Source organism: Puma concolor, chromosome D3 (genome assembly GCF_028749965.1).
Source record: "Puma concolor isolate L17-30 chromosome D3, mPumCon1.1.hap2, whole genome shotgun sequence".
NCBI lineage: Eukaryota > Metazoa > Chordata > Mammalia > Carnivora > Felidae > Puma > Puma concolor.
Window position 1 is genome coordinate 41,650,049 of NC_141678.1, and position 14,635 is coordinate 41,664,683.

At 38.5% G+C, this 14,635-nt stretch overlaps 1 pseudogene; it reads right to left on the bottom strand.

The window, feature by feature from the left end:
- Positions 1-7,962: 7,962 nt before the first annotated feature.
- Positions 7,963-14,635, bottom strand: part of LOC112868231 (uncharacterized) — a 41,735-nt pseudogene continuing 35,062 nt past the window's right edge.

The window sequence follows — 14,635 nt, forward strand, 5'->3', positions numbered from 1 at the left end:
GATAAAGTCTATAGGTTTGGTTTTTTTTTTTTTTTTCAAGTTTGTTTATTTTGAAAGAGATAGAGAGCACAAGTGGAGGAGGGGCAGAGAGAGGGAGAGAGAGAATCCCAAGCAGGCTCTGTGCTGTCAGCGCAGAGCCTGATGCAGGGCTCAATTGCATGAATTGTGAGATCATGACCTGAGCTAAACTCAAGAGTTGGTTGCTCAGAGCAGAAATAAACAATATAGAATCTAAAAAAACTGTAGAGCATATCAACGAAACCAAGAGTTGGTTTTTTGACAAAATTAACAAAATTGACAAACCTCTAGCCAGGCTTCTCAAAGAGAAAAGGGAGATGACCCAAATAGATAAATCATGAATAAAAATGGAATTATGACAACCAATCCCTCAGAGATACAAACAATTATCAGGGAATACTATGAAAAATTATATGCCAACAAATTGGACAACCTGGAAGAAATGGACAAATTCCTGAACACCCACACTCTTCCAAAACTCAATCAGGAGGAAATAGAAAGCTTGAACAGACCCATAACCAGCGAAGAAATTGAATTGGTTATCAAAAATCTCCCAACAAATAAGAGTCCAGGACCAGATGGCTTCCCAGGGGAGTTCTACCAGATGGTTAAAGCAGAAATAATACCTATCCTTCTCAAGCTATTCCAAGAAATAGAAAGGGAAGGAAAACTTCCAGACTCATTCTATGAAGCCAGTATTACTTTGATTCCTAAACCAAACAGAGACCCAATAAAAAAAGAGAACTACAGGCCAATATCCCTGATGAATATGGATGCAAAAATTCTCAATAAGATACTAGCAAATCGAATTCAACGGCATATAAAAACAATTATTCACCATGACCAAGTGGGATTCAGTCGTGGGATGCAGGCCTGGTTCAACATTCGCAAATCAATCAACGTGATACATCACATTAATAAAAGAAAAGATAAGAACCATATGATCCTGTCAATCGATGCAGAAAAGGCCTTTGACAAAATCCAGCACCCTTTCTTAATAAAAACCCTTGAGAAAGTCGGGATAGAAGGAACATACTTAAAGATCATAAAAGCCATTTGTGAAAAGCCCACAGCTAACATCACCCTCAATGGGGAAAAACTGAGAGCTTTTTCCTTGAGATCAGGAACACGACAGGGATGCCCACTCTCACTGCTGTTGTTTAACATAGTGTTGGAAGTTCTAGCATCAGCAATCAGACAACAAAAGGAAATCAAAGGCATCAAAATTGGCAAAGATGAAGTCAAGCTTTCGCTTTTTGCAGATGACATGATATTATACATGGCAAATCCGATAGACTCCACCAAAAGTCTGCTACAACTGATACATGAATTCAGCAAAGTTGCAGGATACAAAATCAATGTGCAGAAATCAGTTGCATTCTTATACACTAACAATGAAGCAACAGAAAGACAAATAAAGAAACTGATCCCATTCACTATTGCACCAAGAAGCATAAAATACCTAGGAATAAATCTAACCAAAGATGTAAAAGATCTGTATGCTGAAAACTATAGAAAGCTTATGAAGGTAATTGAAGAAGATTTAAAGAAATGGAAAGACATTCCTGCTCATGGATTGGAAGAATAAATATTGTCAAAATGTCAATACTACCCAAAGCTATCTACACATTCAGTGCAATCACAATCAAAATTGCACCAGCATTCTTCTCGAAACTAGAACAAGCAATCCTAAAATTCATATGGAACGACAAATGACCCTGAAGAGCCAAAGTAATTTTGAAGAAGAAGACCAAAGCAGGAGGCATCACAATCCCAGACTTTAGCCTCTACTCCAAAGCTATAATCATCAAGACAGCATGGTAATGACACAAAAACAGACACATAGACCAATGGAATAGAATAGAAACCCCAGAACTAGACCCACAAACGTATGGCCAACTCATCTTTGACAAAGCAGGAAAGAACATCCAATGGAAAAAAGACAGTCTCTTTAACAAATGGTGCTGGGACAACTGGACAGCAACATGCAGAAGGTTGAAACTAGACCACTTTCTCACACCATTCACAAAAATAAACTCAAAATGGATAAAGGACCTGAATGTGAGACAGGAAACCATCCAAACCCTAGAGGAGAAAGCAGGAAAAGACCTCTCTGACCTCAGCCGTAGCAATCTCTTACTCGACACATCCCCAAAGGCAAGGGAATTAAAAGCAAAAATGAACTACTAGGACCTTATGAAGATAACAAGCTTCTGCACAGCAAAGGAAACAACCAACAAAACTAAAAGGCAACCAATGGAATGGGAAAAGATATTTGCAAATGACATATTGGACAAAGGGCTAGTCTCCAAAGTCTATAAAGAGCTCACCAAACTCCACACCCGAGAAACAAATAACCCAGTGAAGAAATGGGCAGAAAACATGAATAGACACTTCTCTAAAGAAGACATCTGGATGGCCAACAGGCACATGAACAGATGCTCAACGTCGCTCCTCATCAGGGAAATACAAATCAAAACCACACTCAGATATCACCTCACGCCAGTCAGAGTGGCCAAAATGAACAAATCAGGAGACTATAGATGCTGGCGAGGATGTGGAGAAACGGGAACCCTCTTGCACTGTTGGTGGGAATGCAAATTGGTGCAGCCACTCTGGAAAACAGTGTGGAGATTCCTCAGAAAATTAAAAATAGACCTACCCTATGACCCAGCAGTAGCACTGCTAGGAATTTACCCAAGGGATACAGGAGTACTGATGCATAGGGGCACTTGTACCCCAATGTTCATAGCAGCACTCTCAACAATAGCCAAATTATGGAAAGAGCCTAAATGTCCATCAACTGATGAATGGATAAAGAAATTGTGGTTTATATACACAATGGAGTACTACGTGGCAATGAGAAAGAACGAAATATGGCCCTTTGTAGCAACGTGGATGGAACTGGAGAGTGTGATGCTAAGTGAAATAAGCCATACAGAGAAAGACAGATACCATATGTTTTCACTCTTAGGTGGATCCTGAGAAACTTAACAGAAACCCATGGAGGAGGGGAAGGAAAAAAAAAAAAAAAGAGGTTAGAGTGGAAGAGAGCCAAAGCATAAGAGACTCTTAAAAACTGAGAACAAACTGAGGGTTGATGGGGGGTGGGAGGGAGGGGAGGGTGGGTGATGGGTATTGAGGATGGCACCTTTTGGGATGAGCACTGGGTGTTGTATGGAAACCAATTTGACAATAAATTTCATATATTGAAAAAAAAAAAGAGTTGGTTGCTTAACTGACAGTCACCTCGGTGCCTCAAGCCTATAGGTTTTGATTTCATACCAAATATGAAAGAGATTTGCTAATAGACCAAACAGCCATATTTTAGTTCACATATACTTTCATTGCCTAAGAGATATAAGGTTCCTACCATTTTGTGTTTCATGTGTCTGTAATTGAATTTTTCTTTAATATTTCCTTTGAATATTTTATGTATTAACAATATCAGAGAAATATATGTATGCATTCATATGTATAGGCCTGATGGAACCAGAAAAAAATTAAAGTGAAAAATTGTGTTTTTCAGTTTACCATTTATTATATATTCATGGGGAACTCTAGTGTCTTACCACCTGTGGAGAACCTCTTGAAAAAATAGCAAGCAGAAATGACAATATTTACTTGATGACTAAAGACAAAGTGAGTAGTAAATGATTTAAACTGTTACTTACATCAAAAGTAATTCAGTCTTTGGCCTTGTAGCACTGAGTGTTGGTTGACTATTTCTTTTTCCTGAACCTTCTGGCACGTAGACCTAGATACTTTAGTATTTTCCATGTAAAGGCTGGAGTGGACATTTACTGTTTTGTGTGTCAATTCCACCCCTCCTTTTAGACCAGCATTTTAACAATCATGCAATGGAAGATGTCATCTTTTTGGCCACAGTGATTGGTCTAAGGATACACATCTGATGTGTGCTGGGCCAACAATAGGATCACCTTTGGCCTCAGTAGGGTGGTGAGACTGTGGGATGTGGGCCTGGAGCTGCCAAACATCATATTCCCTACTCCTTGGTGCGGAGAAGGGTGAGGTTGGCATCCAGAGACAAGCTGAAATGAGAGGTGGAGAGAATGACTATATTTCAGTTCCACGTTACAGCCCCATTTCTACTCATCCTCTTTTTTTCCTCCTAATCTAGTTAAAAAATTTTTTTCCACATTCTACTTTAAGAGTCTGTAAAGGAAGAAAAATTCAGCCACGTGCAGCATTTTATGAATTTTGGTAGACTTTGCTGGGTTTTTGGTGGGAGTTACATTCAACATTTCCCTTAAAATATCTCCCAACAGCCTTTTATTGCCCTAAAGTCACTCCATCCCATGAGGCCAGTGTCTTTCCTTAGTCTCCCTTCGCCTGTCAGCATTGGGCAACCCTGATTTTTCTTTCTCGCTCTCACTCAAGCAAAACACTTCTCTCTTTTTTTAATGCTGACTACTTCGTCTCTTCCTCAAGAAACCAAAGCCCAGCCAATTTGTTTCTCTTGCAAAAGGACTTATCAGGGCATCTCTCAAATAAAGGTGATGTTCTCTCTACAAAGGAATTTTTGTACCAAATGCGAAGAGAACACAATTTTCTTCATGTGTTCATGCATGAATATCTGCAATGTTTTTAGATTGTTCTTCTTATTAACTACGCTTCCTACTGTCACTTTCAAGATCCAGTTTCAGCACTTTTATTCAAAGTAGCTCATTTATATCTATTACTTTTCTTTTTCAACCCAATATTCCATGCAAGCCTAGATACACCTCATCAGAATCTACCACGTACATTCCAAGCTGATTAATATAATCTTAAATATTCAGTTTTTTTCCTTTGAAGACCTTTTAAAATTCTACCATTTGTACATATTTTAGGATTTAACTGAATGAAATGTTAGAAATGACTTGTTATTTAACTCAAAATGAATGCATGTAGCATATTTAGCAATCCGTCTCTTACTCCCACCTTTCTCTATTTGCCCCAACTGTTCTTGGCAACTATTTGCTGTTAGGATTGGGGTTGTGTCTGAGAGGACAGGAGATTTGAAAGGAAGAAAGAATAATTCTATGAAATTTTTTCCAGTGTTACTAAGAAGGGGAATTCTGATTGAAGATGGTTTATAGCTCCAGCCTGGGGCATAATTCTGTATGTGAAAGTTTAATAAGAACACTTGGAAGATATTGGGATAATGCTTAAGGAGGCTTCTTTTTGCTTTCAGCAAATGAGGCATTGAGATTTCCTTAAATACCTTGATTGTGTTGGATGTATTTGCAGCCCCTACTATCAAGAGATAGGGTCTCTTTTCTCCTCCCTTTTAACCTGGGCTGGCTTTTAAACTTGCTTTGGGCAATAATAATGCTGTGGAAGTGATGTGTGACTTCTCAGCAAGGTCTTAAGATACCTTGCAGTTTCTGCTCATTTTCTCTTGGAATGTTCCCCCATCATACCAGAAATTAGAACTATCCTGCTAGAAAGGCATTGTAGAAGAGAACTGACACACCCCAGCCAAGAGCCCTAGCTAACCACCAAACAAAGGATTGAGGTCACACTAGACTTCCAGTTCCAGATGAACTGCCAGGTGACTGCAGCACACAAGTGACCTCATAAGTCCACACATCAGAGGAACTGCCCACCTAAATTGCAGAATCATGAATAAATGCACATGTATCTCCAGTAGAAAGGGAAAGTGGATAAATTAAGGCAGGGTGGAACAGTTGCAGGAGAAATGTTCTGTAGTAGGAAAGAGGTGGTAGAATCTAGTCAAGAAAGGAAGGAACTAAATGCATGGAGGAGCTCATCCTCTATAACAGAGGGGAAGGCAGAATATATGGGTACACCTGAAGAAAAGAGGGCAGTTTTGGTGGGGATAACTTTTAAGTTCTCTTCTGATTGCTTCAGTTTTCTTGGTGTGAAGATAATGAGGGTGGTGGGGAGTTGTAGAGTTTGAGGCTAAAAGGAGAAGGTGTGATTTGAAGAATGGGAGTGAGATTGACTGTGGAAATTCAGTTGGATCATGGAGAAGAATGAGAAGCCCCTTGAGGTTAGTGTTTTTACATTTAGCTGACATCTGTCAAGTGTGTACTTTTCTCCAGACATATTCAGATGCTTAGATATAGGTGTGGAGTAGGTAGAAAGTTGGATTTAATCATGATTGGGGCTTAGAGTATGACAGAGTGAATGATGGTCAAGAAAATTGAGCATATATGCAAGGCAGTGGTTGCAGTGATGCCCATGGAATACACACTAATAAGTGGGGAATGAGAGCATGAGATAGGTTAGGATTTTGGGAAAGGGGCAAGATAAATGGATTGAATGCAACCTGTCAGAGCATGTACCAATTGTGTTCTTGTTTAGCACCTGATTCTAGTGTGCATTATAATTTTGGGAAAATTATTTAAATATACCAATTTGTGCAATCTTAACCTTAGAATAAACTCTAAGATTTCTTTGCACCTCTAACAATTTGTTATTCTGTGATTCCATGTGAAAGCACATAATATATATACTAATGAAGAATAGATTCAGTTTTTTTTTTAACATTTTTTAATTTATTTTTGAGACCGAGAGAGACAGAGCATGAACGGGGGAGGGGCAGAGAGAGAGGGGGAAACAGAATCGGAAGCAGGCTCCAGGCTCTGAGCCATCAGCCCAGAGCCCGACGCGGGGCTCGAACTCACGGACCGTGAGATCGTGACCTGAGCTGAAGTCGGCCGCTTAACCGACTGAGCCACCCAGGCGCCCTGAGATTCAGTTTTTAAAAAAAGATTATGGCAAACCTTGGTAAAGGTTCTCATGACACCTCAAGGTTAATTAGGCACTTAATTAATTCCCTTGCTTATTTGTTGCATTCTTTTAGGATGGTTGCTACATAGATAAGGATTTTTAGAATAGGTATTGAGAGGTATAATATCTGGAATATATTAAGAAACATACCTGGAATCACTGGAAGTATGGGCTAGTGGATAGAACTACACATTGGGAGGTAGGAATGCGGGGTTTCTACCTTGGTTTTAACTCTGTTCTCTTCTGTATAAATTATGTTTATTGCTTTTACTATATTTTATTAAAAGTCTTAGAAACTCTGTGATTGGTGCTTCACTTAAGTATTGACCAAATCAGAGCTAGTCACAGAAGTCCTGGAATAGAAGAATTGTGATTGTATTCTTTTCACTTGTCCATTAGAGTCTGGACTAGAAAATAGCAGCCATGATGGCATTTGGGGAGTGAAAGCAAATAACACTTTTTAACATCCCTGTCAAAGCCTTTTCATTTTAATTGAAAAGCCATGCCATAGCCCTTGCTGGCAGTTACAACTACTGTACCTTACTTCGACGATTGCAGTTTCCTCAGATGTGTCTCCTTTATTCCCTTGTCTCCTGCTACAGTTGATTCTTCATATAGAAGCCAGGAATGATGTTTACAAAAGGTAAATCAGATCATTTTACTTCCCTCTTTGAAATCTTCCATTTACTTCCCATTAGATTTCCAGACTTCATTTTCATCTCTAAGATCTTACAGGAATTGGCCGATACTTTTCTCTGACCTCATCCTAAACTACTTTCCTTTTCATAAACTGTGCTTTAAACACACTGGCCTTTTACTGTTCCAAAAACATGTAGAATTCTTCTGTATCTCAAGACTTGCAACCAAGGGGTCAGTCCATCTTACTTGAAAAGCTCTTTTAGACCTTCAGGGCTGAGTTTATCTTTTGTAAAAAAAATTGTTTGTTTAACTTTTTTTTTTTTAAACAGTGGACAGTTTTATTTTCACATTTCACAATACAAATGCTTTTTTTTTTTTTTAAGTCCCACTACTTCCTTGGAAAACTATTCTCTTCTTTGATAGGAAGGAGAAGAAGTCTTCCTTGTCATGCTGTTAGAAAACACCCAGAGTCACAGCACCATGATCTCTTGGTGAAATAGAACAAGTAAAATAAAATGGATATAAAGAGGTTCTTGTCTCTCCTTATTTATCTGGTCGATTTGTTCTTGGCCAAGTGGGCACCATCATGGGATGGGCTGGAGGTCTCATCACTGGGGGCCCAGGCATCTTTGACATGTGGCCTCCTGTACGTAGGTTCATTCTAGGAGTAGGTCCCATTGGCATCATCCCAGGAGGAGGAAGGCCCATCATTTGCATCATGGGAGGGCCCCCATATGGGGTGCTGGCATCATACCAGGATGAGGAGGACCCAGGAGACTGGGGTGAGGTGGGATCATTGCCCTTGAGGAGGAAGAACAGAGAATGGTGTAGGGGGCATCTTCCCTTACTGAAAGGCAACGGTTATTTTCTCAATCAGGCTCTGAGCGTGCTCTTCCATCCATTTCTGAAAGTAGTCTTTCACATTCTTTTTGTGTTTCTGACCACTGCAGTGTATCTTTCTCATTGATGGAGAGTCATGGATGAGGTATGTTTTGCAGTAGTGACAATAAAACTTAGACACATTGCTCTGTAGGCCATTGGGTACTCCATCCTGCACCCCTGGGAAATGACTTGTTTGTTTACTTTTTGATTGTGTGTGTGTGTGTGTGTGTGTGTGTATTTTTGAGAGAGAGAGAGAGAGAGAGAGAGAAAGCAGGGGAGGGGCAGAGAGAGAGAGGAACAGAGGATCTGAAGCAGGCTCTGCACTGAGAGCAGTAAGCCTGATGTGTGGCCCAAACCCACAAACTGTGAGATCATGACTTGAACTGAAGTCGGATGCTCAACTGATTGAGCCACGCAGGTGCCCCTACTTTTTTGATTTTCTTTTTTCCTTTTTTTTTTTAATTTATTTTTTTAACATTTATTTACTTTTTGAGACAGAGAGAGACAGAGCATGAACAGGGGAGGGTCAGAGAGAGAGAGGGAGACACAGAATCTGAAACAGGCTCCAGGCTCTGAGCTGTTGGCACAGAGCCCGACGCGGGGCTTGAACTCACGAGCTGTGAGATCATGACCTGAGCCGAAGTCGGACGCTTAACCGACTGAGTCACCCAGGCGCCCCTACTTTTTGATTTTCTATCTCCCTTTGAACTAAACGGAAATAGATGATATGCATTGTCAGTCTCATTGGCTGGTATAGCTTCTATGCCTTGGAAAGCACTGGGTAGGTGCTCAACAAATACTTTTTTAATGGAGGCAAAAAAAGACCTCAAAAGTGGGTGGAGTAGAAGATAGCTTATCTGGAGTTAATGAGGCTAGGCTATTCTATGTCAAATTACTTGACTGTATTATCTGTCCCTTGACTTTTAAAGCTTTGAGTCTTGAAAGATTTGTAGCCTTCAGGACTATCCTCTTAAAATACAATTAGCCTTGTGAGTTCATCTTTCAAATCAATGTCTACTAATATTTTGGTTCTTAGTGACCACCCAGGGAGAAATAGGACATAGAATGTGCAAGTGACAGACTGTCAGGAGCGGGGGTGTAAAAAAAACAGAGGGCAAAGGACCAGCAGGCAGGAATAATAGGGACAAAGAGATGAAAAGCTGGTAGCAGGAGAATTCTATCAGAATTTTGTCTACAGTGGGAACATTTTTGTTTCTCATTCTATAAGAAAATGATTATCTGGTACTGTTATCTGGTACTGTATCAGAAAGTTTTTTTTTAAAGCAGTTTCTTGATAGTTTTTCAGGGTTACAAATAAATTGGAGAAGAAGGGAAAGCTAAGCATTCTCAGTTAAAAAAACAAAAGGTGGAAGCAACTATTGCATAAGATACTCTATGCTGCTCAGCATGAGTATTTCAGGGAAAGATTTGGTGTCTTGTAATGTTGCAGTTACTATGGTAACAATGCATTTTTAATGGTACCATTAAATGGCAGTGTAACTACTTGTAACTAAGGAGTGCTGAATAGTCACAGCTGTGTTGTTTGAAGTTTATGTGTCTTTTCTACAGTATGGTTTTTAATGACTTAAAAATAAAAGTGTTGTATAACAGAATATCACTTTGGTACGTGATATATGCACTTTTAAGAAATAGAATGGAGAATGTTAATTATCCCGTTAACTATACCTTATACACACACACATACACACATGAGTAAACACACATATGTGCATACTTTACAGATGAAGATCTGGAAAGAAGATTAAGTAGCTTTTCTCAGCTCATTTAGCTATTGACAGAATTAGCGTGAGAGCTCAGGTTTTTGGACTGATAATAACAGTTTCTTTCTGACCTTACATACTAGTTCGCTCAACACAGCACTATGTATACAACACACTCTATATTCTTTTCACACATTGCAATTGGTAAGAAAGTGCAATGAATTTCTATCATCCTGTAGGGTTATAAGGTGGTTGGGACCTAGATCAAAGAGTAGTGAATAATATAATTGAAAGAGTCTGTAGATGGAATTCAAGAGATCCGTAAACCCTTTAAAATTGTTTGCAAATAGGTATATGCATATGCTCATTTTTCTAATGAGGGACTTTATCAGATTCTCAAGGAATTGGTATCCTCTCCCAAAATAGGTGATGAATTACGGCTCTTCCCCAATTTAGGATATCAAAATGGAAAAGTAAATGGCATATTGAGAAAAATATTTGTTACGATTTGATAAAAGATTAATATTCTTAATTTATAAAGACAATATACACATCAGGCTAAACATCAAGACCCAGTTGATCCCCTGAAGCAAGAGAAACAGGAGCAAAAATAAAATATTGGGACGACATCAAAATAAACAGCTTCTGCACAGCAAAGGAAACAATCAACAAAACTAAAAGAACGTTCAGAATGGAAGATATTTGCAAATGACATATCTGATAAAAGATTATTATCCAAAAAATATAAGGAACTTATAAAACTTAACACCCCAAAACCAAATAATCCAATTAGAAAATGGGCAGAAGACATGACTAGACATTTCTCCAAAGAAGACATCCAGATGGCTAATATGGAAATATGCTCATCATCACTTATCATCAGAGAAATGCAGATCAAAACTACAATGCGGTATCACCTCACACCTGTCAGAAAGGCTAAAATCAAAAACACAAGAAACAACAGGCTTTGGTGAGGATGTAGAGATAAAGGAACTTTCTTGCACTGTTGATGGGAATGCAAACTGGTGTGGCCACTGTAAAAAATAATATGGAAATGTTGAAATAGAACTACCCTACTATCCAGTAATGTGCTACTGGGTATTTACTCAAAGAATACAAAAACACTAATTCAAAGGGATACATGCACCCATATATTTATAGCAGCACAATTTACAACAGCCAAGATATAGAAGTAGCCCAAGTGTCAATCAGTTGATGCATAGATAAAGAGGAGGTGATATATACATACAATGAAATATTATTCAAGCCATAAAAAGGAATGAAATATGCCATTGGCAACAACGGGGATGGAGCTAGAGAGTATAATGCTAAGTGAAAGAAGTCAGAGAACAATGAATACTATATGATTTCACTCATGTGGAATTTAAGAAAGAAAAGAAACAAGGAAAGGGGGAAAAAAAAGAGAGACATACCAAGACACAGACTGAGCTATAGAGAACAAGCTGATGGTTACCATAGGAGAGGTGGGTGGGGGGATGGGTTAAATAGATGATGGGGATTAAGGAGTGGACTTGTGATGAGCACTGGGTGATGTTTGGAATTGTTAAATCACTATATTGCACACCTGAAATTAATATAACATTGTATGTTAACTAACTCAAATTAGAATAAAAATTTTAAAAAAGACCCAGTTGAAATTATAGTGAAGGAAATGAATGGAAGATATGCAGACGGGGAGTATAAATGGCTAATAGAAATGAAAATTATTCATCCGCTTTAGCCATCAATGAAATGCAAATTAAAACAATAAAAATTTTACCATTTTAACACAACGAATTAGCTCAGATTAAACACAACCACAATAATGTTCTTTGTGATGAAGAGATAAAGGGATAAACAGATTGCTCTACTGTTGCTAGGAATATAAATTGGGGCAGAGGTTTTGGAAATCAAATTAATAATTCAAGTTAAGAGTTGTTATGCCCAGAATTCGTGATCCCCAAAGACCACCAGGGAACCGAGTCCGATGCAAAAGCAGAGCCTTTATTAGAGCTAGCTCGAGCTCAATCCCCTAGCTGCACCGACACAGCGGTGAGATGTGGGGAGAGAGAGCTAGTTTCAAAAACATAAAGGTTTTATTGGGGTCTAGGGGCAGTTGGTGAGGTAATGGCTGTGGCCTCAGCCGATTGGCTGGGGAAGGGTCGGAGTCCTGTTGCACAGGTCGCCGGGCGAGTTTTGATTGGGAAGTTTGAACGGGTGAGCGGGAGGTTACTCAAAGGGAGGAGGTGTGGTCAAGGTGAAGGACACAGAACAAGATGGGGTGGCAGGCATAGGCCCGCCCTTTCAGAGTCTTAAAAATGTTCATAACCAGTAATTCAAATTCTAAGGATATAGTTCCATTCTAAGGCAATAATAAATGCTTACTAACATTTGTTATAAAAGTATTTCTCCTTGTGGTATCTAAAATAGTAAGAAATATGAAAGAGTACACATATCCAACATAGGGAAAGGATTAAATAAATTACAGTATTCCTCCAAGTCCAATAAATTGTCTTGAAATTTTTGTTAATAGTGTGGAAAACTCTTATGATATAATATTACATTTAAAGACAACACCTAGACTTCTAAAATGCTTATAGAGTATAATTCCAAAATGATATAAATTATAATATAAATTCCATAGAAATAAATTTAACAATAATAGAAAGAAATAAACTAAAACATAAAATGGCTATCTTCTGGGTTATGTGGTTAATAATTATTTTTCTCTTTTTTTATGTTGTGTATTTTCTTAGATTTCTGAAGTGAATATATATTATCAGAAATGAAATAAAAATTATTTAAAAGTTTTGCTGAGTTTTTTTCTTGTATTACCTCGATTGTTCTAATTTGGCAAAAATCTATTGTCCTAAATAAAGAATGGCAGAAACTAGAAGGACATCTTTTGAAAAAAATTAGACGTTTTTCTTTCATTTAAAAATTATATATGTAATCTCTTTTTTGGGTCCGATGTTGGGGAAATACATATGAATAAGACGTTGTTCCTGCCATGTACATTTTATAGTCTACTAGGAAGGATAGACTTGTAATAACTATACTAAAATAGCTCCTGAGTACCTTGTAATATGACAACAGGAAGGAAGGAATAATGAAGTTTTCCTGAGGAAGTAGAGGGAAGGGGTGACATTTGGTTCCAGTCTCAAGTGATGGGTCGTGACATGGGCCAAAGTGAAAGGATCTTCCTCGTAAAGTAGGGTATGAGCGCACAAAAAGGCAATGCTATTTAGAGCACAGGTGCCTTTGATTTGATTAGGAAGGTAGAGAAAGGCCATCTCTTGAAAGACCTTAAGATGTCTGTGTCTTACCTTGTAGGTACAAAGGGGTCATGAAAATCACAGAATCATCTAAATAAGTGATCAGATTTGATCAGATAAATATGTGATGGAATAATCTCTTATCACAGCAACAGAAATTATGATATAATAGTCAATTGCTTCAGTAATGATTTAAATATTTTCATGGAAATTATACTCAATAAGATAAAACTTAAAAAAAAATTAAAGTTCTATCAAGGTGCTATTTTCCACTGCATTATCTCATAGAGAGTGTTTAATATTGGGGATGCATTGGTTGGTCATATCATGATGTTAATGAGGCCAAAACCACAGTCACCCCTATTAATTTAGTTGACAGAAAAAAGATTTTGTTTTGTGGCTGCCAGCTCAGTGAGGAAGTTATTTAAAGAGCTGAACTGCATCCATACCAGTCTTAACTTTAAGTTGATTAAGTGTGGATTCTCTACATGTGTTTCATTTCCATATTCCAGTGAAGCCAAGTGGTGGTCCTTATGACAATAAAGTTATCAGATGGTTATCAGTTATCCCAGAATGCTCTGGCCATCTTTGGTTGGCCCAAGTATTATTCCTGAACTAAGTAACCTTCTTCCTCCCTCCCTCTTTCTCTCTCTCTTTTCTTTTTTCTTTTCTTCATTTTTATTTATTTTTGAGAGAGAGAGAGAGAGACAGAGTGCAAGTTGGGGAGAGGCAGAGAGAGAGGGAGACACAGAATCTGAAGCAGGCTTCAGGCTCTGGGCTGCCAGCACAGAGCCTGACATGGGGCTCGAACCCACAAACTATGAGATTATGACTTGAGACCAAGTCAGAAGCTCAACTGAGCCACCCAGGCTCTCCTCCCCTCCCCTTCCTTCCCTTCTCTTCCCTTTTCTTTCCTTTCTTTCTTTCTTCTTCCTTCCTTCCTTCCTTCCTTCCTTCCTTCCTTCCTTCCTTCCTTCCTCTTTCTTTCTTTCTTTCTTTCTTTCTTTCTTTCTTTCTTTCTTTCTTTCTTTCTTTCTTTCTTTCTTTCTTTCTTTCTTTCTCTTTATTTTCTTTCCCCTTCCTTCCTTCCTTCCTTCCTTCCTTCCTTCCTTCCTTCCTTCCTTCCTTCCTTCCTTTTGTTGTTGTTTTGCTATTTTTATTTATTTTTCAAATTGAGACATAATTGGCATATAACATTGTACTAGTTTTAGGTATACAATGAAATGATTACAGGGGTGCCTGGGTGGCTCAGTTGGTGGAGTGTCCGACTTTGGCTCAGATCATATCACAGTTCTTGAGTTTCAGCCCAGCATCAGGCTCACTGCTTTCAGTGCAGAG